A 25,994-nucleotide genomic window follows, 5' to 3' on the forward strand; every position below is an offset into this window, starting at 1 on the left:
ATGAGTCCAGACTTGAGAGCGAGAGAAGAAAGCGCTTCTTGAGTGCTGGAACAAAAATAAAGTGGTCTCAAGAGAAATGAGAGCTCTGGGTTAGTGTGTCTCTGGACCCCAGAACCTGGCCCAAGCTGGCTGTTCTGGGAGAGCCCCACACTCTGGGAAAGGAGCCCTCAGAATGCATCTACACAAAAGATCCCCACTGGGAGCTCAGCTCTTGGGTGCTTGTTATAGATTCAGGTTCCCAAAGTCTTTGGGGCCCACCAAAGACTCCCTCCTCTGGTAATGCAACCACTTTTCCTTTGACACAGCTCCCCCATTCCTGGTGGTCCTGAGGGACCTGTCAATCATGCAACCCCACCTTGCCTTGGTAAAGATCCAGTGCCAGGTCCAACCAATCAGAGAACTCTCTGAAGGAAACTACAATGATTAATTCAGGGAGGCATGGGTGATCCTGGTGAGGCAGTAAGAGGCGGCCCTGGGACTTTTCTGCCAGAGGTAACAGGGAAAATGACCTCAATTGTTATTGCTAAATTGAGAGAATATGAGTCTGAAACCACCAGTCACCATCTTCCTTCCTCCATGGAAAAGACCCGTATGAAGGATAAAGCCAACTGGAGACCACAAAAGCCAAGAGGAGAAAGATAGAATCTGATGACTTCACTTGACCCCTGGTTCCACCATGTGGAAACGAGCCCCTGAATTAGCTACTGGTGAGAGCCAAAAAATCCTTTTCCCCCTCTCTTTTGAACAAATTTGCCTTGAACAGTTTACCCACCAATTGGTACTTAGAAATACTTGGCCCAGGTGGGGCATTAAGAGTGGGATCTTGGGCCGGGCACAGTGGCTCACGCCTGTAATCCCAGCACTTTGGGAGGCTGAGGCAGGCGGATCATGAGGTCAGGAGATCAAGACTGTCCTGGCTAACATGGTGAAACCCCGTCTCTACTAAAAATACAAAAATAAATAAATAAATAAATAAATCAGCTGGGTGTGGTGGTGGGTGCCTGTAGTCCCAGCTATTTGGGAGGCTGAGGCAGGAGAATGGTGTAAACCCGGGAGGCGGAGTTTGCAGTGAGCCGAGATGGCGCCATCGCACTCCAGCCTGGGCGACAGAGCAAGAATCCGTCTCAAAAAAAAAAAAAGAGTAGGACCTCGGCATTACTTGTGTTCACCCTCTGAGGATCTCCAAATCCTGCACTGGAATGTGTACTGGTGCAGGGGGCAGCCACAGGGTACCTGGTCCACCCATTCCAGACCTGATCAGAGATGTCACCCTCCAGGGCCAGCAGCTGCAGGTGATGGGGCATCTTTGTGAGCAACCACCCTAGACTCCAGCTGTCCCTGACTTGGCAGGTCCCATTGGTGCTGCAGCTTCCAAACTAGTGAAGCATCCTCTGGCCTCAGGCAGCTGCCACTTTCTTTCAGCTCTGGGAACAGACTAAACTGACCCTGTGTGAAGCTGGGAAATGCCTGGACATTTGGGAGACGGGGGTCTGAGAGAGAGACGAGGCTCCTAGGAAATCTGAGGATGTAGGGGCTTAAACCCTGCTCTTTCGACCATTGCTACAAGAGGCATTATTTACACTCAGTCCACGAAGCTGGTTGTCCCAGGTCGGCTGAACCACAAGGAAGAAATCCAGTTGCCAGGGTAATAGGGGGACAGAGCAGACACCCAGTGAACCACTCCCCACCCTAATATAAGGCAAATCTAGGGGAGGAGATTCACTTGAAAGCCACCAGGACTCACACAGATGAATACAAGATGGTCTTGCTCTGGAGAAGCCCATAGCCCCAGTTAGAAGACTCTTATCTGAAAAGAAAGCCATAACACAGTGTGGTCTGAAGCCCATCTTTTAATTAAATTTCTTTTATTGTGGCAAAATATACATAATATAAAATTTGCCACTCTAACCATTTTAAGTGTACTATTCGTTGGCAGTAAGTACATTCACAGTGTTGTGCAACCATCACCACTATCTATTTCCAGAATGTTTCCGTCATCTCGTGCTGAAACTCTGTACCTATGAAGTAATCATCCCCATTCCCTCCCAACCCACCAGCCCCTAGTAGCCTGGTTCCACTTTTTGTCTCTATGAGTTTTTCATTCTGGGCCCTTCATATAAGTGGAATCATTCAATATTTCTCCTTTTATGCCCAGCTTATATCACTTAGCGTAATATTTTCAAGGTTCATCCATGCTGCAGCATGTCAGGATTGCATTTATTTTATTTTTTATTTTTGTAGGTACAGAGTAGGTGTATATATTTATGGGGTATATGAGATATTTTGACACAGGCATACAATGGATAATAATCACATCGGCTGGGCACAGTGGCTCACGCCTGTAATCCCAGCACTTTGGGAGGCCGAGGCGGGCGGATCATGAGGTCACGAGATCGAGCTCAGCCTGGCCAATATGGTGAAACCCCGTCTCTACTAAAAATACAAAAATTAGCTGGGCATAGTGGTGCATGCCTGTAGTCCCAGCTACTTGGGAGGCTGAGGCAGAAGAATCGCTTGAACCTAGGAGGCAGAGGTTGCAGTGAGCCGAGATCGTGCCACTGCACTCCAGCCTGGGCAACAGAGTGAGACTCTGTCTCAAAAAAAAAAAAAAAGAAGACTATAGATAATAATCACATCAGGGTAAATGGGGTATCCATTACCTCAAGCAGTTCTCCTTTCTTTGTGTTAAAAACAATCCAATTATATTCTTTTTGTTATTTTTTCTTTTTTCTTTTTTGATATTTTCTTTTCTCAGCATTTGAAAGGAATCCTTTATTTTTAAATGTTCAATTAATTATAGTTAACTGTAGTCACCCTGTTGTGCTACCAAACACTATTTATCTTATTCATTCCTTTTTGTGATTGAATAATATTCCCTTGTATGGATAGACCATATTTTGTTTACCCACCCATCCACCGACGGACACTCGGGCTGTTTCCACCTTTGGCTATTGTGAATGAAGGTGCTATGCACATTAACGTAAAGTATTTGTTTGAGGGGTCACAGGATGATTCTATGTTCAATGAGGAAGTGCTGAGGAACATGAGGCACATGGATGGAAGGATGGGTGGAGGGCACAGGAGGACGGGAGAAAGAACAGAAACTTGAGGTTCAGAGGGACCAGTCAGAGTCCCCACCTGGTCCCTTACTGTGGCTTTGGATCTGCGACTTGACCTTCTGTGTCTGTCTGTTCATGAACAGAGTGGAGATAATCCCTCCATCTCCTAGGGGTGAGGTGAGGATGACACATGTGACAAGGTGGAGGAAGGTCAGCGCCTTCACAGCTGGCACAGAACCCCTCTTAGGGGAAGATCTGCCTTGGTTTCAGGTGATGTCTGAGCAAATGCTTCTAATAGAAGCAGGCGTGTCACATATAGTTGTGTGGGTTACTTTCTGGACTGGACAAGGACACCAGTTCAAGAGGGAAACTAGGGGCTGAAACCTAGCCTGCTCTACACTCACCCAGCCATGTGACTTGGCACAGGGCTGAGCCATCCCTCACCAACTCCCACATAGCAGTGAATGTCGAGTTTCTGAGTTCAAATCTGACCCCCTGGCTCCCCAGTATTCTATGGCTCTCCATTGCCCTAGGATAAAGTTCGAACTTTTCTGTGTGCCTTACAAGGCCTGCAGATCCAATCCCTCCCTGCCTCTATAGCTACCACTCAAGCCACCTACTCCTTGAACCCACTTCTCCCACTCTCCTGAATTTCTTGAAATCGTCTTTCTCGCTTCAGTTTTCAGATGTGGAAACTGAAGTTCTACCAAGGTAAATGCCTTGCTCAAGGTCACACTGCTGGCAAAAAGCACAGCCAGGTTAGAACCCAGATTCAGTAAGCCCAAAGTCCACACTCTTGGTTACAGGGTTAGAGTGCAGAGAGCACTGCGGGTCAGGCGCCCAGGGGTGTCATACCAGCTCTGCACTTGCTAGCGGGCTGACCTTGGGCAAGTCACTTCCGTAAGATTCTTGGCCCTGCCACATACTAGCTTTGTTATCACAAAGCACTATACAATCCGAGGAGCATTAGGGGGTGTTGCAATGGGAGGATGTTACTGCTATTATATGGGAGTTGGCTATTCTTGTCTCTTCTGCCTTCAGTGGGAACTCTGTTGTGCCTTGTGAATAAAACCTGTAGAGGAAGCACAACTTGAAATGGAAAAATCTCTGGCCAGACCAGCTCAATTTCCAATGGCCTGGGACATTAAAGTAGCCAGGTACTGGAGACTGCTAAAGCACTCTGAACAGACATCCAACTCCAGCACTTCATTTCCTTAACAAAGATTGGAACGAACAGAGAAATGACACTGCAGGAATCTATTTTACAGACAAAGATTGGAAAAATAAGAGAAAATAATTTCCGTCACTTCTATCTGCAGATTGAAGCTCTTCAATTGCCTGGCCAAATGTCACTACACTTATGTCAGCATATCATGTTACCAGGTCCAGAGGACAGAAATCAGCTCACACCAGAGGGCCCCAGGCTCTTGGTGGCCCCAGCAAGGACTAGGGTGCTTTGACTCACAATGGACAGCTCCCTGGGATCTGGGGTGTGGGACAATCCTTTGGGAATTCTCTGGAAATGCTGTCTACTGGCCCAGACAATCTTTTCCCAATAGCATTTAATGGAGTCTGACACCCTTCTAGGACTTTATGCAGAGGTGAACCCATCACCTCCTTCCCACCACGCAGATGCAGAAGTGGCCAAATAAATAAGCAACTTTACTACAGATTTCCATATTGATTCTCCAAACCACACACATGATCAAAACTTGTACAGGCACACCCTACGGCCCAGCAACTTTCCTCCCTTGTAATATTAGTTATCTCTTACTGCATAACAAACTGTCTCAAAATTTAGTGGATTAAAACAACAAACATCTATTATCTCCATTTCCATGGGTCAGGAATTTGGGGGCAGTTTTGCCCTTTGCTTCTGGCTCTCAGCTGGGCGCAGTAGCTCATGCCTGTAATCCCAGCACTTTGGGAGGCTGAGGCAGGCGGATCACAAGGTCAAGAGATCGAGACCATCCTGGCCAACATGGTGAAACTCTGTCTCTACTAAAAATACAAAAAAATTAGCTGGGCATGGAGGTCCCAGCTACTCAGGAGGCTGAGGTAGGAGAATGGCTTGAACCCAGGAGGCGGAGGTTGCAGTGTGCTGAGATCGCGCCACTACACTCCAGCCTGGCAACAGAGCGAGATTCCATCTTAAATAAATAAATAAAAATAAAAAACATGGTGCTGTGCGAAAAAGATAAAATACAGAATGAGCTCTATAGCACCAGTCCATTGATATAAATTAAAGATACACACAGGTAAAACAACAAAACACATTTTGTAGGAACACTTACAAACAAAATACATGTTAGAACAGTGATCTATGGGGGTGGAGTAGGAATGGGAGAGGGCAATGGGGAATAAAGCAATAAGTAAACAAACATACAGGGCCTTATAGGAACCAGTAATTATGGGGTGTCAGGACCTGAGAAATAACTCAACACTCTGCACCTGAGACCCAAAAGAACCCTTGCATAAGGAAACAGACCACTTCCCTACATCTGGATCAGCTGGGGTGATGCCACCTACTACACAGCTCTCTTCAGGATGGTTGATTTGTTGTTGTTGATGATGATGTTGTTTGTTTGGTTGGTTGGCTGGTTTTGTTCTGCATCCAAACCCCTATCTCCAACCCACTCTCAAGAATTCCAGACTGCATTTGCACCTGGGTATTGCACAAACTGAATTCATTACCTTCCTTCTAAATCGGCTCTTCTTCCGTAGGCTCTCTCAGGGAAGGGCTCCACCATCCACCCAGCCATCCCATCAGAAACTGCATTATCATCCATCCTTCTGCCCTCTCGCTCTGCCCAGATCTGATAAGACACCCTGTAGATGCCAGTTCAAGCTCTTATCATCCCCTCTTTCTAGATAGGGCCTTCTTGTCTGCAGGTGGGAGTACAAAAGGTACTTGCCTTCATATCACTAAGACACTAAGGTGCGAGGAACAAATAGTTCACACTTGTTCGAGCAAAAACTAGCACACGTGTCGCCAGGCCCTGCTTTCCATCCCCAGGCCCAGCTCTACTGTCTGCCCTGGGCAGGTGTCCCCTACCCACAGCTCGCAGACAGGTTCTCCTCCGGAGGGCATAAGCTGGAGGCAGAAACTCCTGGTCCTACATCTTTTCAGCTTCACGTCCTTCAGGAGAAAGTAAGACCTTCTTCCCAAGCATCACTGGCTCTCTTTGGGTCACGTGGCCATCCTTGAATCAACCACAATGGCCAAGGAAATGCTCTGATGGGCCAGGCCTGAGCTCATGTCACACCTCTGCACTGCGGTAGAGTCACCTCTCAGATGCACAAGGAATGGCAGTGGGGCAGGATGGAGTCCCCTCTATGGGAATCAGGACACAGTGACCAGATGAAGGGCCAATGGCATGTGGGCAGCTCCATGGTCAACGGCTACCACTATCTCACAGGGTGTCATGAGGATGCATTGAGATTACATGCTGGGCATATAAAATATTCTCAATAAAAGTCACTATTTACTATCACATTTAGGATTAAAAAAGAAAAGAAAAAAAGGCACTATTACCAGCACTTGCATCAACATCAGCGTCATTAACTTGCAGGTAAATATTTTAGCATATTGATATTTTTTTAAATTAGAGGCTAGGCACGATGGCTCACACCTGTAATCCCAGCACTTGCAGAGGTCGAGGCAGGTGGATCATTTGAGGTCAGGAATTCAAGACCAGCCTGGCCAACATGGTGAAACCCTGTCTCTACTGAAAATACAAAAAATTGCCGGGCGTGGTGGCGCATGCCTGTAATCCCAGCTACTTGGAAGGCTGAGGTAAGAGAATTGCTGGAACCTGGGAGGCGATGGCTGCAGTGAGCCAAGATCGTGCCATTGCACTCCAGCCTAGATGACAGAGCGAGACTCTGTCTCTAAATAAATACATAAAAACTAGAAATCCAAACATTAGCAACACAAGCAAACGCAAGCCCTTATAATCCTTAAGCACTGTTAGCAATAGTAGATAATGGCCAGTGAGTGCCACTCATGATTTTATTCTGCTTCCATAAATTAAAAAGCTTTTACATGCCACAATTTTCTAATGAGTACATACATTATTTGTTGACAGACAGCATCTCAGTTTTAAATTTAAAACACTCTATTAGAGTTAATCAAAATCTTTAGGAGAAAAGACATATTCCAGTTTATCAGAATTCCTGCAGTTCTTCCGGTGGGTTCCACACACACAACTTGGGCCCAGGTTTTTACCCAGGGTCCTTGGCTCAGTCTTCAAGTCTTTTCTACCTCAAAGCGTTCTCATCTCCACTAAAACGCGAACTCCCAGAGGGCTGAGAGCCTGTCCACACTTCCCCGAGTCCCCCAAAGCTGCCTGTAAGGGTGAAGTCTTCCAAGTTGGTTGTGTGGCTGTCTAGGGGTCTGGCTAGCCACTGTCTGGCCGTCCATCTGACTGACAGCACGGCCTGGATCCCAGTCATTGGCAGAATTCCCATCCGTCTACACAGCCCACATCCTCCCAGCCCCGCTGCCAGCCAGGGCTTAGGTCCCATCCATTAGAAGCTCCATTTGTGCCATTAACGGGAGCCCCGGCAACAGCTGCCGGCAGCAGGTGCAAGGCCAAACAGAGCCCGGCTCTGGAAAGAAATCTTTTGCTTGTTGGAACCAGCTGTAGGGACCATGAAGCGAAGTGGGAGGGGGCAGTTCTTTCTGAAAGCCAGCACAGAACAGGGAAAGTTTGGTCCTGGCCATTTTCGTCTTTGAGTCCGTCAGTCTGACGGGCCAGCTGGTTGTCCACCCAGCCACACCAGTGCTGAATGCCCCTCCTCACAGGGACTAGACGGCCCACCTGCTCCTCACACTTCTAAGGAGCCCCTGCCCCATCTCCAAGTCCAAACTTGCCTCCTTCCCAGGGAGGGGAGGGGATGAATGAGGAGAAAACGGACCACCAAGTAGAGCCTCCATCTGTGGAATAAATGCAGATTCTCAGGCCCTACTCCAGACCCCTGAATCAGAATCTGCAGTTTAACAGTCTCCAGGTGCACACTGAAGTCTGAGAAGCCCTGGTTTGGAGCATTCAGTTCATCATGCAACCATCTTTCCTGAGCCTTCACCACATGCCTGGCAGTGTTGTAGGCACCAGAGTCCTTCAGTGACAAAGGGGAGAAAATATTCCACTTCTTGTGGAGCTTACTGCCCGGTAGCCAGAAACAGACAATAAATAAGATAAATGCATAAAATAGTATGCTAGTGGATGATAACTGCTAAGGAGAAAAATTAAGCAGGGCAGAGGAGTAGAGAATGTCAGGGTGAGCAAGAGGCAGCGGTGAATAGAAGTCCCCCCGAGAGGCAGGAAAGGACCTGAAGGAACTGAGGCTGAGCAGAGGCACAGAGCGGGGGACAGCAACAGTGTGTCTGGGACTGAGGGAATTCCCGGGATATGAGACTTCCAGTTTTAAAACCAAGACACTCCCCAGGCAAACACGGACAGCTGGTCACCCTACCACGAGGGTGAGGGTGGTAGATAAGGTCAGAAGTGGAGGACGGTGAACATCCTGCAGGGTCTCACCACTCAGGGCGTGCCCCCACCCCCCGCAACCCCGCAGCACCCGGAGGCTTGTTAGAAATGCACATTCTCAGGCCCACCCCAGAGCTTCTGAACGGGAATCTGCATTTTTCAAGGTCCCCAGGAGATCTGGCTGTTCACTAGCTCCTTGTAGACCTTGGCGAGGACTTTGGCATTTGCTCTGAGTGAGATGAAGGCCATCGCAGATGATGCACTCTCACGTTTAACAGGCTGCTGGTTGGAAATAGACTGCGAGGAGGGAAGCACTAAGGAGAGGCCACCAGTTGTCCAGGTCAGCAGTAACAGCGGCTGCTGGCCCAGGCCGGTCACCATAGAGCTGGTGGAAGGGGTCAAGTTCCAGATAGATTTTTGAAGGGGAGACATCGCTGAGGGCTTAAGTAAGCCAAATACTGTCTACGAAAGCTTTCTGCTAAACTTACCTCCCTTGGGTTAATCATGTGCATTAATCCCCTTCCTTCCAACAACACTTTTGGGAGACCTGATTGTAGAAGTCCCTATACTAGAGGAATGAGATTGGATCACGGGAGGCAGCACCAAGCCAGCCGCTGCAGGACTGTATGATGCTCTGTGATGAAGGGAACCCAAGGGGCTCTGAGAGGAAGAGTCTGAGGCAGGAGTTGGAATCCAGGGAAAGGTTCCCGTGAAAGACTTGTCCTCACATCAAAGCTAAATCTGAAGGATCCCTAAATCCAAGGAGCTCCTATAAGTACCAGAGGGCATGAGGGAGGGCAGCAGTCCCAAATGCAGGACCATGGGGGCCACTCTGGACATGGGTACAGTCACCTGCTGAGACCTGCCCCTCAAGGCTTCTCATTGCCCATAGGAACAAGTCCAATCTCATAGCCTAAAGTCCAATTTCTCCTTCATTTAAGCCCAAACGTATTTTTCAGTTTTATTTCCCAGCCCTCTTCTTGGTGACACCTCCTGGGCCATGCTCACTCAGGCAAGCGGGCTCCCGCTCTGGACCCAGTCTATAAACAGCCCCATTCTGACCCTCCCTCTAGCTGTGCCCCTCACCTTGCAACAAGCATCTGTAGGGATAAGCCCAAAGTCTACTGACCCCCTCACCCGAAGACCATGCTCCAGTATCTGGGATTCACTGCTCAGCTGGACCCAGCCCCCTTCCAGAGCCCTCATCAACCTCCTCCCGGCTGGCCCTGCTGAGGGTGAACAGCAGGTTCGTATGCACACCCTGGCCAGCTGTTTACTGGAACTGTGTTCAGTGCTTGGATGTGTGGGCTGACGTGTCCACAGTGTGGATGCAGTCAGGGGTGGGAAAAGAAGGGATGCGCTACAGCCTCTCCCTGCTCCATCTCACGCCGGTGCAAAATTCCAAGGATTCTGAAAATTCTAAATTGGAACCCACCTTCCAGGTCATTATGAAGGCACAGATAAGCAGATAAACCTATGCTATTTAACAGATTGTTGGTGTGAGTTATGGCTTTTTAATATTGAGGCATATGGTCTGTGGCCTCCATTTGTACTCTTACCCTGGGCCCCACAAATGTTCTGACCAGGCCTAAGGCACAACTTTGACCCTGTAGATCTTGGAATGCTCCTCCCCTCCCCTACTTGTTCTATCTGACCTGAAATATATTCAAGGGCCATATGGAGAGCATCTGTCATTTTTGCCTGCCATCAATCCTGTTCCCTTTCAGCTGGTGCTTGAGGCCTTCTTTTCTAGAAGAAACCTATTCCTTGTGGTTTGGATGGGGCTGAGCTCCTAGGGGCTAGTCCACTGGAACTATTAAATAAGACTATCCCCTTACAATGGAATGATAGGCAAGCACAGAGAGAAGAAGGCAGAACCAGGGGAGACAGCTCAAGGAATCCTTTGTGAGCCCCTGGATCCAGCCATGCCTGAACTTAGAATTACCTCTGGGCTTCACAATTACCTAAACCAATAAATGCCACTTTTAAAATTAAGCTGGTTGCAACTGGATTTCTGTCACTGGCAACTGAAGAACCTTAATGCAAATTCTAATTCATAAAATCATAGGTGTCAGAGCCTGGAAAGGCCTTAGAAACCTTCTGATGAAGCTTCCAGTGTTCTACATGTGAAGAACCTGAGACTCAGAAAGGTGAAATGGTTTGTCCCAATTCACACCGTAAATTAGGGCGAGAGCTGAGACTGGAATGCCGATCCTCACTCCTAAGCTGTGGCCCCACGCTCCCTCTCCAAGTCACCTTCCCACGCCCACCCACACCAGAGCTGTACCCCTCCCTCCATCAGCAGCAGTGTGAGGTCCCTGTTGCACACATCCTTGTTTCTTGTCCTGCATTTGCATTATCAGTTCATTGGTTCCAGGAGATGTTGCACCCCAATTCGAGCAGCAAATCCCTTGAGGGAACAATGCCAGCCACCGTCCCTCATCCTGGAGTCCCACTGGGCCTGGCTCCACACCTGGCTAATCACAGGGGCTGAAAGGTACTTGCTAATTTACCAGTCAAAGGCCTTGATGCCTGATTGGCTAAATCCAGCCTCCCTTCTATCAAGTGCGCCATCTCTGAGCTAATGTTTCTCCTAGGCAAGCCTTTTTTATCCAACAAGCTATTTCCCAGGCCATTAGGAGGAACTACAACCAGAGGCAGAAATGCTATGTTGCTTTTTTTCTCCATTTCCTTTTGTTTTCAATTTTATGCTTGTGGAGCTGGTTCTTTTTTTTTTTCCTCCCTTCCTTAACAGCCCAAGTTGCTAAATTGCACATCACCAGCAACTCCTGTGAGTTTAGTCCTTAAGTGTTACATTTCTGTAACAGATACTCCATAAGCAGCACTTATCTTCAGGAGGGGCTGGTAAGGCACGCTAAAATTACATTTCCATTTCTGTTCCTATGTTTTTAAGCTGTTATTTTAGCATTTCTGACTAGTTCACAGTTGACACCTACTGATGGAAAATTAAATGAAACTTGGCCAAGAACGAGCCTTCCCTCTCTTCCCCAGGCTGGGAACTATATCCTTTTTATAAGGACACACAGCTGTAGAGAGGCAGAAAGACTCCCAGATTTGGAAGCACAAAATCTGCAGCACAACCCCAGCTCTGCCTCTAAGTAGCTTTTGGACTTGGGGCAAATCACCTAAAAACCTCTGAACCTCATTTCTCTCATCTATAAGTAGAAATCATACCTGCACAATGGGGTTATTGTGAGGTTTTATATTATGTAAAAATATCTGACAATACATTGACAACATGAACACTACCCTATGAAAATTCTTGGCACACAATAGGCACTCAATAAATGTTAGTGGTTTCTAGACTTTAGTCCTTTTTTTCTTAACCATTTGATTTGATATCCTTTGACTTGGTTTATGCTCCAAATTGGTTAATTGATTAAATATGGGAATTACAGGGTTCTTCTTCTTCCCAGTTAAACTGGCAGATCGTACCCCAAATATATGCTACACTAAGGCTATGGTGTCAGGCTCAGTTAAAACCCTTCAGCAGCGCCCTGTTGTTCTGGGGATCAAGTCCATGAACCGGCCCCTACCTTCCTCCTCCTCTCCTGCCATGACCGCACCTGGAATTCTTAGTCACACATTTCCAGCTGCTTGGTATGGCCCAAAGGGGCCTTTGCCTGCCTGTCAACCTGGCCAACTTGTCTTCAGACTGTCAGACCGAGCTTTGCTGCATCCTGTCCTTGGGCTCCCACAGCGCTGTGTGCCTCCTCCCTCAGGACCATTGTCAATGGTCTTGTCCATCTCCCCCTAGATGTGAGCACCAGGTGGCATGGATTGTGTCTTTTATCCTTGGTGCTAGAAAAATGCTTGGTGTACAGTAGGAGCTCAGAAAAATTTTTCTGGGCAGTATAAGAGGATTAATTAACATATAAAAACAAATAAGATGAAGATTTGCTATGTAAAGACAAAGTCTCCAATTAATATAGAAATTCAATGTAATTCCCACCCATATCCTAATGAGATTTTATGAAACTTGAAAAACTAGTTCTAAAGTTTGTCTGAAGAGTAAATTCATAAGGATAAACAACATAAGCTTGAAACATGCTCTGCTAAATATGAAAATATGTCATAAAGCTTCATCAATTAGTATTAAAGTAGAATAGGTAAATGGTAGATGGAATAAAGAGTTCAGATATATATTCCTGTGTATTTATGAGAACTGGGGACATGATAAACATGGCATTTTATATCAGCAGGGAAAGATGGGCTGCTTAAAAAAAGGAAAGTCAATAACCAGCCATCTATATGGGAAAAAGCAAAAGTTAGGTCCCTTCTGGTATCAGCCAAGATAAGCTACGCTATGCTGTGGTAAAACATCCCTCCAGTCTCAGTGACTCACCGCAGTGAAAGCTGATTTCTGGCTCAGGATACATGTTCATTGAGATTGGTCATTGAAATCACACAGGAGCCAGGCTGATGGAGGAGCCACCATCTCAAATGCTGCCAGAGAAGGTCTAGACACAGACCAGAAAGTCCTGAATCCACAATCAAGTGCCCGTTCTTGAAAAGCCCCATCACTTCTGCTCACAACTCTGGCTAGAACTAGTCTCACGGCCCCACCCAACCACAAGGAGCACAAGATGTGAATCCTACCACATGCTACAAAGTGAAGAAAACCAGAAATATCTGGTGAAGAGGACACTAACCACACAGTACTTTCACCATCTCATCCCCCTCCCCACAAAAAAAAAAAAAAAAAGTATTTTCAATGATTTTTTTTTAAGCTGAAGAAAAGTATGAGGAAAGATTTTTTTATATATAATCTTGGAGAGGAATATGCCTTCTATTCAAGGCATTAAACCCAGAAGCCATAAGAGAAAAGAATTACAGATTTAATTGCATAAAAGTGTAAAATTTTTGCATGGCAAAATAATCTATAAATGAAGATAAAGTGACAGAACAGAGAAAATAGTTGTACCATCATATATAACAGATGAAAAGTTAATATCCGTAATATACAAAGAGTACCTGGAAATTAATAAGAAGATTCAACATGCAGAAAAATGGGTACCTGGTAGATAGCCTTGGGTAGAGGATTTGGGGAAATAAATATCCTCAAAACTGTTGTTAGAAATGTAAACCAGTTTTTCCTTTTTTTGTTTTTAGAGTAATCAACATGCTAAATGCACATAAATTTAATGCACCAATTCTTCTAATTTCTACAAATACTATAAAATATATATACATAATGCTATCACATAAAATGTTATTTGCGGCAATATTTTCAATTATCTTATTGCATATGTACCATGTTGATCATTACAAAACTGTTGGTACAAAATTTTTTTAAATGCAGAAAAATACATATATTGCTTTAAAATATCAGATATATCCATGTCATGAAATGCTGTGCTGTCATTAGAAAACGTGAGGCAGTGTTGTAAGTATGGTCATGGAAAGATATTCATGATGGCTCACGCCTGTAATCCCAGCACTTTGGGAGGCCGAGGCAGGCAGATTACTTGAGGTCAGGAGTTCGAGACAAGCCTGACCAACATGGTGAAACCCCATCTCCACGAAAAAAATAAATAAATAAATTAGCCAGGCATGGTGGTGGACGCCTGTAATCCCAGCTACTCCGGAGACTGAAGCAGGAGAATCACTTGAACCCGGGAGGCGGAGCTTGCAGTGAGCCGAGATCACACCATTGCACTCCAGCCTGGGTGACAGAGCAAGACTCCAACTCAAAAAAAAAAAAAAAGAAGAAAAGAAGAAAGGAGAGATGTTCATGATACATTGGTTGCGTGAGGTTTCTAATAGAGTTATAATTCTCCTTTCTAACAGAGTTATAATGAATCCTAAGAGCCAAGTAAGACCAGGATATACCAGCCTTATTGGTAATGAGAGGGCTCAGTGGAGTGCCCAACCTCATTCCATGAACCCAGACCTGACTTCACAAATTAGAAATCAATTTCAGTGTTTAAAAAAGTCCTAATATTACAATACGAATTCTTCTGGAATACTTAAGCATGGAAAGAAAAGGGCTCTAGTGTCACTTAACCTTGGTATGAAATGACACAATTAACTGGCCTAGGGCCACCCACCAAATGTGTTATAGAGCAGGGATTGAAACTCGGATCTGACAATAGAACAAGCACTTTCCACTTCAAGCCTTTCCTCGGTTCTGCAGATTATGTCCTTACGTTAAGTCAGATCACCAGGAAGTTGCGTTCTGGGGATCAAGCCTTTGGTGTCCTTCCTCTAAACCGAAATGTTTCCCCCAATCTCCGACCTTAACACTATGGTTTGCCCTTCACCAATATAATCTCTGCTCTTTCTCTAAAAACTGGGGCCAATGATGTGTACCTTACACTATTCATCATGCCTCCTAGGGAAACGGCACCTTAAAGACCTCTCCTGGGAGCAGTCCCACTGCACAGGCAGGCTGTTCCCTACAGTCAGGGAGAATACAATGAGCCTGCTCCCTGATCCATGCCCCCACCCCACCCCCCCCCGCCCACCACCACCAATTGCCTCCTCTGTTAGGACGCTCAGAATCATATTTTGCCTTCAACAACCAAAACGTCCCTCAGTTGGTCACTGGATACAATTTTCTACTCCAAGCTACCTCCCTGGATTTTCATCTTTCTTCTGCATGTTGAGGTTCCATCCCACTGTGCCGTTTGTCTCATTGTACTTCCATGTGGCCCAGGAAGCCTAGGCAGGACGCCTCACTCCACAAGACCAGGGAAAGTTAAATTCTTTATGCCTCAGTTTTCCAGTCTGTACAATGAGAGGTGGTCACAGTATCTCCCTCATAGGTTTTCCCTGTCGATTAAATGAGATAATGCATATACTGCACCTAACACAAAAAGCATTCCATAGAGGCTACAATCACCATTTTATTCCAAAATGGCTGAATATGGGCAGTTTCATGTGGTTCGGTGTAATAAGTTTTTTGACAGAAGTAGATAGGCTATAAATATGACACACTTTCTCAACCTATCAGGCACAGGTGACATTTGGACAGTTTCCTATTTGGAAGGAAAGGTACAGGAGTCCTGGCAGGTCTGGCCATGGCCTGAAAAGCTATTAGGCAGGAGAAGCCAGGGGACAGCTAAGAACCTGGCCACAGGATAGATGAGTCTCGGGAGGGAGATGAGAAAGTGGCAAAGAAAAATTAGGCTCAGATATTGTCAAACACACCCCAAACCCTACACCTTCCTCTGTTCAAGGTGTCCCCCAAAGCCTGCCCAAATCCCACTCATTCTTCAAAAGGCAGCTGCCCTGGCCCCAGTCAGCCTTCCCCCACCCAGCTGATGTGTGCCCTCCCCACACCACCACAGCATGCCTTTGGAAGGAACCCAGGGCTCAGGCCTAAGCAGCAGCGTGCCTTCTATCAGCAGTAGTGACAAACGCGCCCGCCTCCCATAGGTGGTGAGCTTGGGCAGGCAGGTGCCTGGTCTTACTGTCTCTGCAGCCCCATAAGGCTTAGCCTAGGCCCTGAACAGAGCAGGCACTTAGAAAATGTTTGCTGAAAAGAAACTTCACTAAGCTCATAGTTTTCCCTGGGGGCCAGTCCTAGTGTTCCATCAAGAAGGGGGATATTAATCTTATAAAGCTTTTGCATTTGGGAGGAAGTGGGGTAAGAGGAAATTAAAGAAGCCCAGTAGGACAGGGACCAGTGGTAGCTGAGGAATCTCTACCCAGAAGGGCTGAGGGGCATTCTTGGTTGGGAGTGGAGCTGAGGACTTGTCTTGAAGCTGCACCGATGTAGCAAGCTCGCTCCTTAAACTTAGATGGCATGTTATTTGGGGAGGCTTAGAGGTTAGCTGATAGAAAGGCAGTGGGTGGGGCTAGAGATGCCAACCCTTCCCCCAACCACCCAGGCTAACCAAGCTGGAATGCATCCCTTCCCTGCTAAATGTAAACGCAGTCCTTTCCCTGGCAGGGGCCCTCGCCTGACTTCGGATAACAAGCATCAGTCTGCCATGGCAAACTGGGCTTCATCTTGGTCCTATCCATGCAGGGTGACCTTGGCAACCCACTTAACCCCCCGGGGCTTCCATTTCCCCAGCTGTAAATCGAGCTCAACCTCTGTGCCACCATTCCCGGCATTTTGAGCAAAGCCTCAGAATCCTCCAGCCCACCCTTGGAGGCAGCGGCATAAAAGGGAGCGATTTAGAACTGGAGCCCTGGTCTATGGTATCAGGGAGCCCGGACTGGGCTCTGTTCCCGTGAGCTGTGCAGGCTGCAGCTGGGGATTACAGGGACGCCTCTGGAGGCCGCCGCCGGTGGCACCCCCTGCCCGAGAGGCCCCACTCTTGTCAGAATATTAACACCCTGGATGCATTTGTGTGTTACTCATGATTGCGACCATGGTTCCAAAAGGATTATGCAGCATGCATATTTATGAGACAAGCCCAGACAAAGACTACCACATTTTAAAAGATGCAATTATCTCTAAAAAGTTCAGCTTTATTTTCATGCTAATGAATACAATATTTTTAAGCAAACCTAATTGGTTTGCCTGGGCTCCCATAAAAGCTCTCAACTCATTAGAGCTCTGAGGTCCCCTTCAAAAGGGGCTTTAGAGGGAGGTGGGGGACCGAGGAGGGGGCCAGTGCTTAGGAGGCGCATTTTAGAACTTTCCAGTCTATGTGTGCTGCTGTCTCCGAGCCCCCTCCCCTGCCCAAGCCCACTGGCTGGGTGACTGGTGAAGCCTTTCAGGAAGGGCCACCCTGGCAGTATGAGTCTTGGGAATGTGAAAGCATCAGGGTAAACTGAGGGAAATGGGGCATGTCCTCCCTTCTCTCTGCAGAGGAAGCAAGGCCAGTGTTCCCGCCACCCCCACAACACTCAACACACCACTGTCACCAAAGCTCTGGCTTCTTGGGTAGATGTTGGAATTCCACCCAGAAATGGGGTCTTCTCCTCCCAGGCCATCAGCCAGGGCTTCGGGCTGGAACAGAGGGGAGGGGCTCCTTGAAGTTCCCCATTCCCAGATACCCTGCACTCTGACAACCAGTCATTGCTTTAACATCATCCCCAGCTTTCAGATTTCACTTTCTACTTTTGAAGCACATTGACATTTATTTTCTCGTTACATGCATTTATGAAGTACAGGTTGTTTTCAGCATTTTACAAATGAGAAAACTGAGGCCTGAAGACCCAACTGTTCTTCATGACAAGCCAGATGGATCCAGGGGTTTCTATGACAAGGGGCTGTCCTCTGCCACCTGAGTGTCTGCCCCACTTCCTTCTGTGTCTCAGCCACCTCCCTGCAGTTTAAGCTGGATTCTTTTCCTACATGCCTGCCTAGGTCTTTCCTGATCCTCAGCCCCAGGGCACAGCGTACAGCTGTGCAGGCTGTACACTGTGCAATGCCAGGAGGTGTTGCAGTCTGTGAATGGCGTCCCTTGGAGTTATACAGCACTACGCCCTACTCAGCATTCTTTCCTTCCACTGGCTTCCTTCAGGGCCATCTGGGAATTGGGACCACAAGTTGTGCAGCAAAGATTTATGGATCTAACCTGAGCTTTTCTGCTTGAATAACTCCCCTTAACCACCTCCTTGGGGCTGAAATTCAGGCATCTGGTAAAAACAGAGTGTTGTTCAGGAAATGACCAACAGGCTCAGGAAGGGCCAACGGGGGTTGCAGCAAAGCAGAAATCAATGGAAAACACAGGCCGGGGGTAAGCTCCAGCCTACATGTGAGGAGATGGGAGACCCAGACCTGGCACTGCCACTCAGTGGCTTTGTGACTCCATTTCTCCATCTGTAAATTAGGAGGTTGGGCCTGCTAATCTCTGAGATTCCATCCAGCGCAGGCACAAGCATCTTTTGATTCTAGAGCAGATTTTCACAGAGAGTTGTTTAAAGAAACAATGACATAAAACTAGAATCCAACTGTAAAAGCAGAAAGAGAGTCCTGGAAGTTAACCATGTAGGGTGTGATTCCATACACTCCTCCCCACCCCTGTCTGGGGACACATTCTCAGGGGCAAGCTCAGGGGACTGACAGGGAGAAGGCTCCGAGCCTGAAGAGCAGTCGGGGAGGCTGACAGGAGAGGAGGGTATTGATTGGACCTTCAAAACCAAGCCAAGGCCAAGCACAGTGGCTCACACCTGTAATCCCAGCTCTTCGGGAGGCCAAGGCAGGAGGATGGCTTGAGGCCAGGAGTTTGAGACCAGCCTGGACAACACAGAGAGATCCAGTCTCTACATTTTTAAATTAGCTGGGCATGGTGATATGCACCTGTATCCCTAACTTCTTGGGAGGCTCAGGTGGGAGGATCGCTTAAGCCTGGGAGGTCGAGGCTGCAATGAGCTATGGTCATGCCACTGCACTCCAGCCTTGGCAACAGAGACCCTGTCTCAAACAACAACAAGAAGCCAACTAATCAGAAAGGAGCAGGACAGATGTTCCAGAAAGGGCGGTGTGGTCCCAGCAAGAAGGTGGACGCAGAGTCAATTCCGAGTCACTGTAGGCTGAGTGGCCAGGCTGAGAATGCAGACGGCTGCTGAGGAGGCGGAGAGAGCGGGAAGTGGGGCCTGGGTGGGGGTCTGCAGTTTATAAAGCACCAAAGCCATGATCTCCTGAGTGCCCCACTACTGCCTAGGAAGGAAAATATTATGCTTCCCATTTTACAGATAAGTAAAAGGGAGCCTAAAAAGGTAAGGCTGCTTGTCTGAGAACATCCAGCATGAGCTGGGGCCAGAGTTGGGTCTAAGACCTCAGTCTCCTGATCCCCAATTTGGTTATCATTTTCGCTAAATTACCATGAGGCCAGATTTGCAGGGCCTTGAATAATAAGATCAAGATTTGCAATCATAGCTTACAGGCAATCAGGAGCCGTTGAAAGTCTACAAGCAGAGAAATGACTTGGAAGCCCCAGAGTTAAGGAAGAAATGTGACAAGCTGGCAGGGTGGCAAGAGCACGCAGGGCCTCGGTAGGAGGAACACTATTTTGAGTTTAGCAAAAGGGACCATCCCAGGCTGTCTGTAGTTTTGCCTCAGAGAGGCTGAGTTACGTGTTCTCCACTGGGCCTTCAAGTGGTCCACAGAGGGATGACCCAAGGACTTTGGCAATTGAATTCCCAACCTGGGAATGTCATTTTAGGGACCCAATCAAAGCTAAGAGCCAAACCCCACACACCCCAGTCTTTACACCACCTAATTGGCTTAGATCTATCAAAGTAATGGGGTTTAAGGGGGAATTGTATATGAAGGTAATTACGCTCAGCTAAACTAATTTTATTAAATGCTGCCTTAATGACAAACAAATCTGTTATTAATATGTAACTGAGCAGCTATTTCATTCAATTTGCAGCATCGGTAATGAGCCCTGTGGTCACAAGAGCCCAGAAGCACCCCTTTCCGAGGTAGGCAGCATGGCCCAGCGGCCAGAACCCGGGACCTGGCCCAGCCCTGCCATGGACGTGTATGATTCAGAATGGCCCTTCTCTCACTGGGCGGTTTCTCTCTATAAAATAAAGGGCTTGAACTGGAAGTATCCCAAGGGAATGCCCACTCAGCAGCTTTAGGGGCTGAGAGTCTGGATGGACTTTCAGTGTTTACTGTGTGCCTCAGTTTCCTCATCTGTAAAGTGGGGATAATAATAGTGCCTATCTCATAGGGTAATTGTGAGCATTCATTGAGTTTGTGGATGTAAAGTGCTTAAGGCATTGTGCAGGTACATACGAAGTGTTATATAAATGCTTCTCATTTTCTATTTATATTCCCAGAACCAAGAATATGGGCTAGGGGACAGCAGGGAGCTGACAGCCATGAATGGAATGAGTGAGAGCTCCTGCTTCCCCCAATTACGAACCCTCCTTGATCCTGGGTTTCCTGGAGTCCCTTCTCTCCTGCCCCCTTCTAGGAGGGTGAGAAACATCACTACAGACAGTGAAAAGAGGCAGGTAATCAGATTCCAGCCCCAACCCTGCCCTCGGGTGCCGGCAGGACTGTGCCTCCGCTTCCTTAGTTCCCCATGTGGGTCATTCTCACTGCCCTGCCTACAGTGACAGCTGTCCTAGGGGACAGACAGGATCATTGAGTGGCTCTCAAATATGCAAAGTGGGTCAGGATAACCTGGAGAGTGTATAGGAAAATGCTGACCCCAGACCCTGCCCCCAGAGGCTTGATGTCACAGATCCCTGCCTAGATCTGTGTGCTTGGGATACCCTCTTGAGAACCCTTGAACCTCTGGCAGTTCTGCCAGGAACTCCACACTGCTGCCTTTGTGGTGTGACTGTGCCTATGCTGCAGGTGAGGAAAGAGCAGTTTCAAGAAGAAAATTAGGCTGGGTTGCAGTGGCTCATGCCTGTAATCCCAACACTTTGGGACACCAAGGCAGGTGGATCAGATGAGGCCAAGAGCTCAAGACCAGCCTGGCCAACATGGCGAAACCCCGTGTCTACTAAAAATACAAAAATTAGCCGGGTATGGTGGCGCACATCTGTTATCCCAGCTACTCGGGAGGCCGAGGCAGGAGAATCGCTTGAACCCAGGAGGCAGAGGTTACAGTCAGCCAAGATCGCACCACTGCTCTCCAGTCTGGGCGACAGAGCGAGACTGTGTCACAAAGAAAAAATAAAAAAATAAAAAGAAGAAAACTAACTTGTAGAGTTAGTGGGGAAGGGTAATCTCCACCACAGACCCATTGGTTCCTCCTCCTTTGGAATTCACCTGGGTTGGGGGGCATCGGGGAGGGCGGGACAGTCTGAGCAGCTTTCGGTTACTTTGGGGCCATGCTGATAGGATGCCGTTTGCGAACCACCTGCTGCAGAGACCCGCTGTCTTGGCTGCTGAGAAACATGAACCCCTTGAGATTGAGCCTTTCATCGAGAAGCTATTAACATACCATCACTTCAACTGTCACACAGACAATCGCCTACCCAGGGTCACAAGAGCCCCCAGGCCCATCACAGTGCCCGACTTTCTGCAATTAGGCCCTCCCTGGGAGGAGGCATTGTGTCTCCAGAAGGCCTCTATTAAATCTCAACATGCAAATGTACGTGCAGCATTCAAGCCCCTTAGCAGGGCCCTCTCTCCCTCCTCTCCATCCCAATGCGACTGTGGGTGGAGACCATGTGACCTCTGCTGGCCATGAAATGTGATTGGAAGGATCACATATCTCCCCAAGGCTGAGGCAGTAAAAAGCTGGTTACAAATAATGGAACCCCAGACTAACAATGAATTAAGGGTTCTTATCAGCTCATGTAACAAAAAGTCACAAAATAGGCAACCCAGGGTTGGCTGGGCAGCTCACTAGCTCATATCACCAGGAATCCAGATTCCATCTCTCCGCCAGTTTCACCACAGTGGCTTCTGCCCTCAGTCTTGCCCCTCCTGGTTCCAAGACAGCTGCATGACAGCATATTAATCTTCTACTGCTGAGTAACAAATGACCCCAAAACTCAGTGGCTTAAAAAGGCAATAAATAGTTATGATCTCACACGGCTGCTGCAGATGAGGAATTCTGGCACCACGTGGCTGTTGGTTCTGGCTTGAGGTCCCTCATGAGGCGGCAGTCAAGATGCTAGCAGGGCTGCAGCCATCTGAGGGCTGGACTGGGACGGGAGGATGCACTTCCAAAGAAGCTCGCTCACTCACACAGCTGGCGGGCTAGGGCTGCTTGCTGGCAGGAGGCCTCAGCTCCTCCCTACGTGGGCCTCTCCGTAGGCTGTTTGGGTGTCCTCATGACGTGGTGGCTGGCTTCCCCCAGAGTCAGACAGCCGCGAGAGCAAAGCTGAAGCACCAATGTCTTTTAAGGCCTTTCCTCGACTGTCACACACTTTCACCACTGTTACATTCTCGTCATTCAAAGCCAGTCGCTAAGTGTGGCCCACCCTCGGCAGGAGGGGAAATAGGCTCCACCTTTGGAAGCAAGGTCAAAGAATTGGGGGACTTTTTAACTATAACAAATAGTGCCCACACTGGAAGAGAGAAACTCAAGCAAAAGCTTCCTCCCTGCTCTGCCGCCATCGGAGAGAAAGTTTTTCCCATAAGTCACCGGCAGCCTTTCCCTTAGGTGTAATTGGCCAGAAATGAGTCACATGCTTGCCTCTAGACCAATCACTGACAAGGGAAACAGACTCCTATGACTGGCTTAGACCAATCATGAGTCTTCCTCTGAGATTGGGCACATTTCTGCCTTAACAAAATTAGGTTCCGGTAGCAAGGGAGTAGGGGGAAATGGCCGTTGGGTGGGCGGGCAAGAGTGTCAGCCACGTTGTTCTACTGAGTGAGTGACTGGGAAAAATTAGATGCTGAGGTGGTGATAATCCACAAATAGGAAACCTGGTCATTTATTAACTGCTTTCCATACTATCAGCTAGAAATGAATCCGTTCCAGGATCTGCTCTGTAAAAAGGGTCTGCTCACTGTGGTCGGCGTTTTATCCCTTCGGGCCGTCTGGTTTTAGACTCAGAGGACCCGGCTTACAGTCCGCGTCTACTATGTGTTGCCTGTGCAGCCCCTAGAAGTACCTTCTCTGAGCTTCAGTTTCCAGCTGCATACACAGGGGATGATCATCGCTACTTCATAAGGCTCCTAGGACTACTGGAATATGCGTTGTAATTCATCCGGGGTTAGGGCCATGTGCATTCTGATCATTGCTGTTTGCCCTGGGTTTGGGGTGAGAGGCCAAATACCACCAGAGGGTTTTTTGTCCCCTCTTTCTTTCCATCTCTAATTTCCAATACACAGTGCCAAAAAAAGAGGAGAACTCAGCACAGAGGCCAAATCCCCAGCATAAAAACAGTGGTGCCATTGTAAACGCCTCCAGCGATGGCGCCCCACCCAGCTGAGGAAGCCCCATTCCCAGCCCCACTTAACAACGTGCGGCCTGATTTAATATGAGCAGCTGATCTCATTGCTTCCCTAGCAAGTTTAATTTGCTGGGAAAGCGAGTTGGTGAGGTTCTAATAATGCAGAGCCGCAAATAATACCAAAGAGAGTTTGCATTATGATAACTTTCCAATTAAAATGGATTAATGCAGGAGAAACAGCAGCAGTAGTGTCTAGACAACATATTACTGAACCCTTGGAGAGGGAGATGGAAAGGAGTTGGGGGAACAAGGGGCAGCAAGATAAACAGGTGAACTTTATAAGTTGGAGGCACACTTATGTGGGTGTGACGGGAAGTACCAGGGAGGGCTCCTTACCCCTGGTGCCCCATCAGTTACAATACCTGGACTTTGCACCATTTGAGAAAACCAGTCTTTTAGGACCCAGAGGCCTTTGGTCTCTTGGATTCCTTATTAAAATGCAAATAGCACCTTCCGTTTCCTCGGCTGACCTTACAGCTGGGATTAGCCTGCAGCTACTGGAGAGCAGACTGTGCAACTGTGCGACAGAACAGAGGCCCTGGCTGAGCCTTGGAAGACCCACATCGACCAGGTGTTGACACCTGTGGTGTTCCTGTCAGGGCTTCACTACAGGACTCAAAACAAATCCTCCATAACTATGCTAGTAACCCCCTGACCTCTGATCACTGCTGAGTGATCCAAGGGGGTCCATCTAGAACCTCTGTCCTGGCAACCTGAATTTTAGACCTGAGAGATACAGGGTCTGGGCTGGACTGGGGCTGGTGCTCATTCCTGAGAGCAGTTTCAGGACAGAAAGAGCCACAGACTGTTGCTGCCGATCTTGAGCTACCCCAGGCGCCACCCATGGAGGCCAAATTAGTTGATTTTCTTGCCATTCTGTGAAATCCCCCTGGGATCCATGTTCCTCTCCTTTGCTTAAACTGACTAGTCATTTCTGATGCCTGCATCAGAAGAGCTTTAATCTATCACTTCTCACTTGTGGGACCTAGTGAAAGTCATTTAACCTCACTGCGCCTCTGTTTTCTCTCCTGTAAGATGGGAGATACACACATCCCCACCTTGCAAGGTTGGCTGCCTCCTGTATTGGTAACATGATGTGTTAGGGTTAGATCATCATTTAAGTCCCTCTCAGCCCTGAAGTTAGGAAATTGTAGAAGTGATCCTTGAGGGATAGGGGAAGAAGCTGGCTGGACCACAGAGGCCAGGAGACCAAGAAGCCCAAGGACCTAATTCCACCAGCATCAGTATCTTGCAGGGCATAATAAATATCTCAACACCAGAACTGAGGCTCCCTGCAGAAATCCCCAAGGCTCCCCTATGCCTGGGAAGGCTCTGATTTCTTGCAAAGCCAGGAGTCCATGAGCCAGTCCCTCATGAGTGAAGTACTGGCCATGTGCTGCCCCCTGCAGGCCTGTCTTTCTCATCACCTTTCTCATCAAACAGGCAAAGAAAAAGCCCACGTAATTGAATAAAACCACAAAGGCAATATTTAGCAGCATTCATCCCCCATTTTATGTCATTCTGCTATGTCCTTCCCTGTCTATAGATGAATATGAAACTACCACTGAAAGCAAATCATTCCAGGAATAAGGAAAATATGAGGCACGAAACTCCTAGGGAAAGTTCACCACCTACACACACACACACACACACACACACACACACACACACACACACACACACACGAGTCAGAACTGAGTCCCGGGCCAGTCTTGAGGGGAAAAGAGAGAAGAGTTGCATTCATTGCACACCTGCTATGAGCTGTGCATTAGATCCTTCATTATCTCATTACCCTCATGATCTCTCAGGACAAGTATCACCAACACCCATTTTACAGATGATGAAACTGAGGCCCCAAGTAGTTAACTTGCTCACAAACAATCCATAAGTATATGGTCTGTTTGAGTCTAAAGGCTTCCCTCTTCACAGATGATTTTCTATCTTTTTTATTTTAAGTAGAAATTGCATTCTCAAATGAAATCTCGGGTCCCGTGTATAAGAGAAACAATAAAAGCACAGCTCTCTGCTGGAATTGGTTGGTGATTGTATGGCAAGGGACAAGGAGTGTGGGAGCTCTGGCCCTGCCCACCAGCCTCTCTCAGGCCTCCTCTTTCCTGGAGCAGTGCCTTGGTCACAGAGCCGAGGGTGAGAACCACTGCCTCCTTCCCAGATGGGGCTTGTTAGAGGTCCTAGATCAAACCCACTGTTTTCCAATTAACCAAAAAAGAAAGCACTACAGCTTTGGAAAACCAGGTTGAAATTTTCGTTCTGCCATTTATTAGCTATGCAAGTTTCCCAACTGATCTGAACCTAAGATTTCCCGGGACGCTCTAGTCCAACATAATCCAAGAGAAACATAATGTGAGCCACACATGTAATTTTAAGTTTTCTAATAGCTGCCTATTTATTTATTGAGATAAGGTCTCACTCCCTTCACCCAGCCTAGAGTGCAGTGGAGCAATCATGACTCACTGCAGCCTGGACTTCCTGGGCTCAGGTGATTCTCCCACCTCAGCCTCCTGAATACCTGGGACTACAGGAACATAACACCACACCTGGCTAATTTTTTGTATTTTTAGTAGAGATGGAGTTTCGCCATGTTTCCCAGGCAGGTCTCAAACCTCTGGGCTCAAGTGAT

This window comes from Hylobates moloch, unplaced genomic scaffold (genome assembly GCF_009828535.3).
Source record: "Hylobates moloch isolate HMO894 unplaced genomic scaffold, HMol_V3 SCAFFOLD_14, whole genome shotgun sequence".
In the NCBI taxonomy this organism is placed as follows: Eukaryota; Metazoa; Chordata; class Mammalia; order Primates; family Hylobatidae; genus Hylobates; species Hylobates moloch.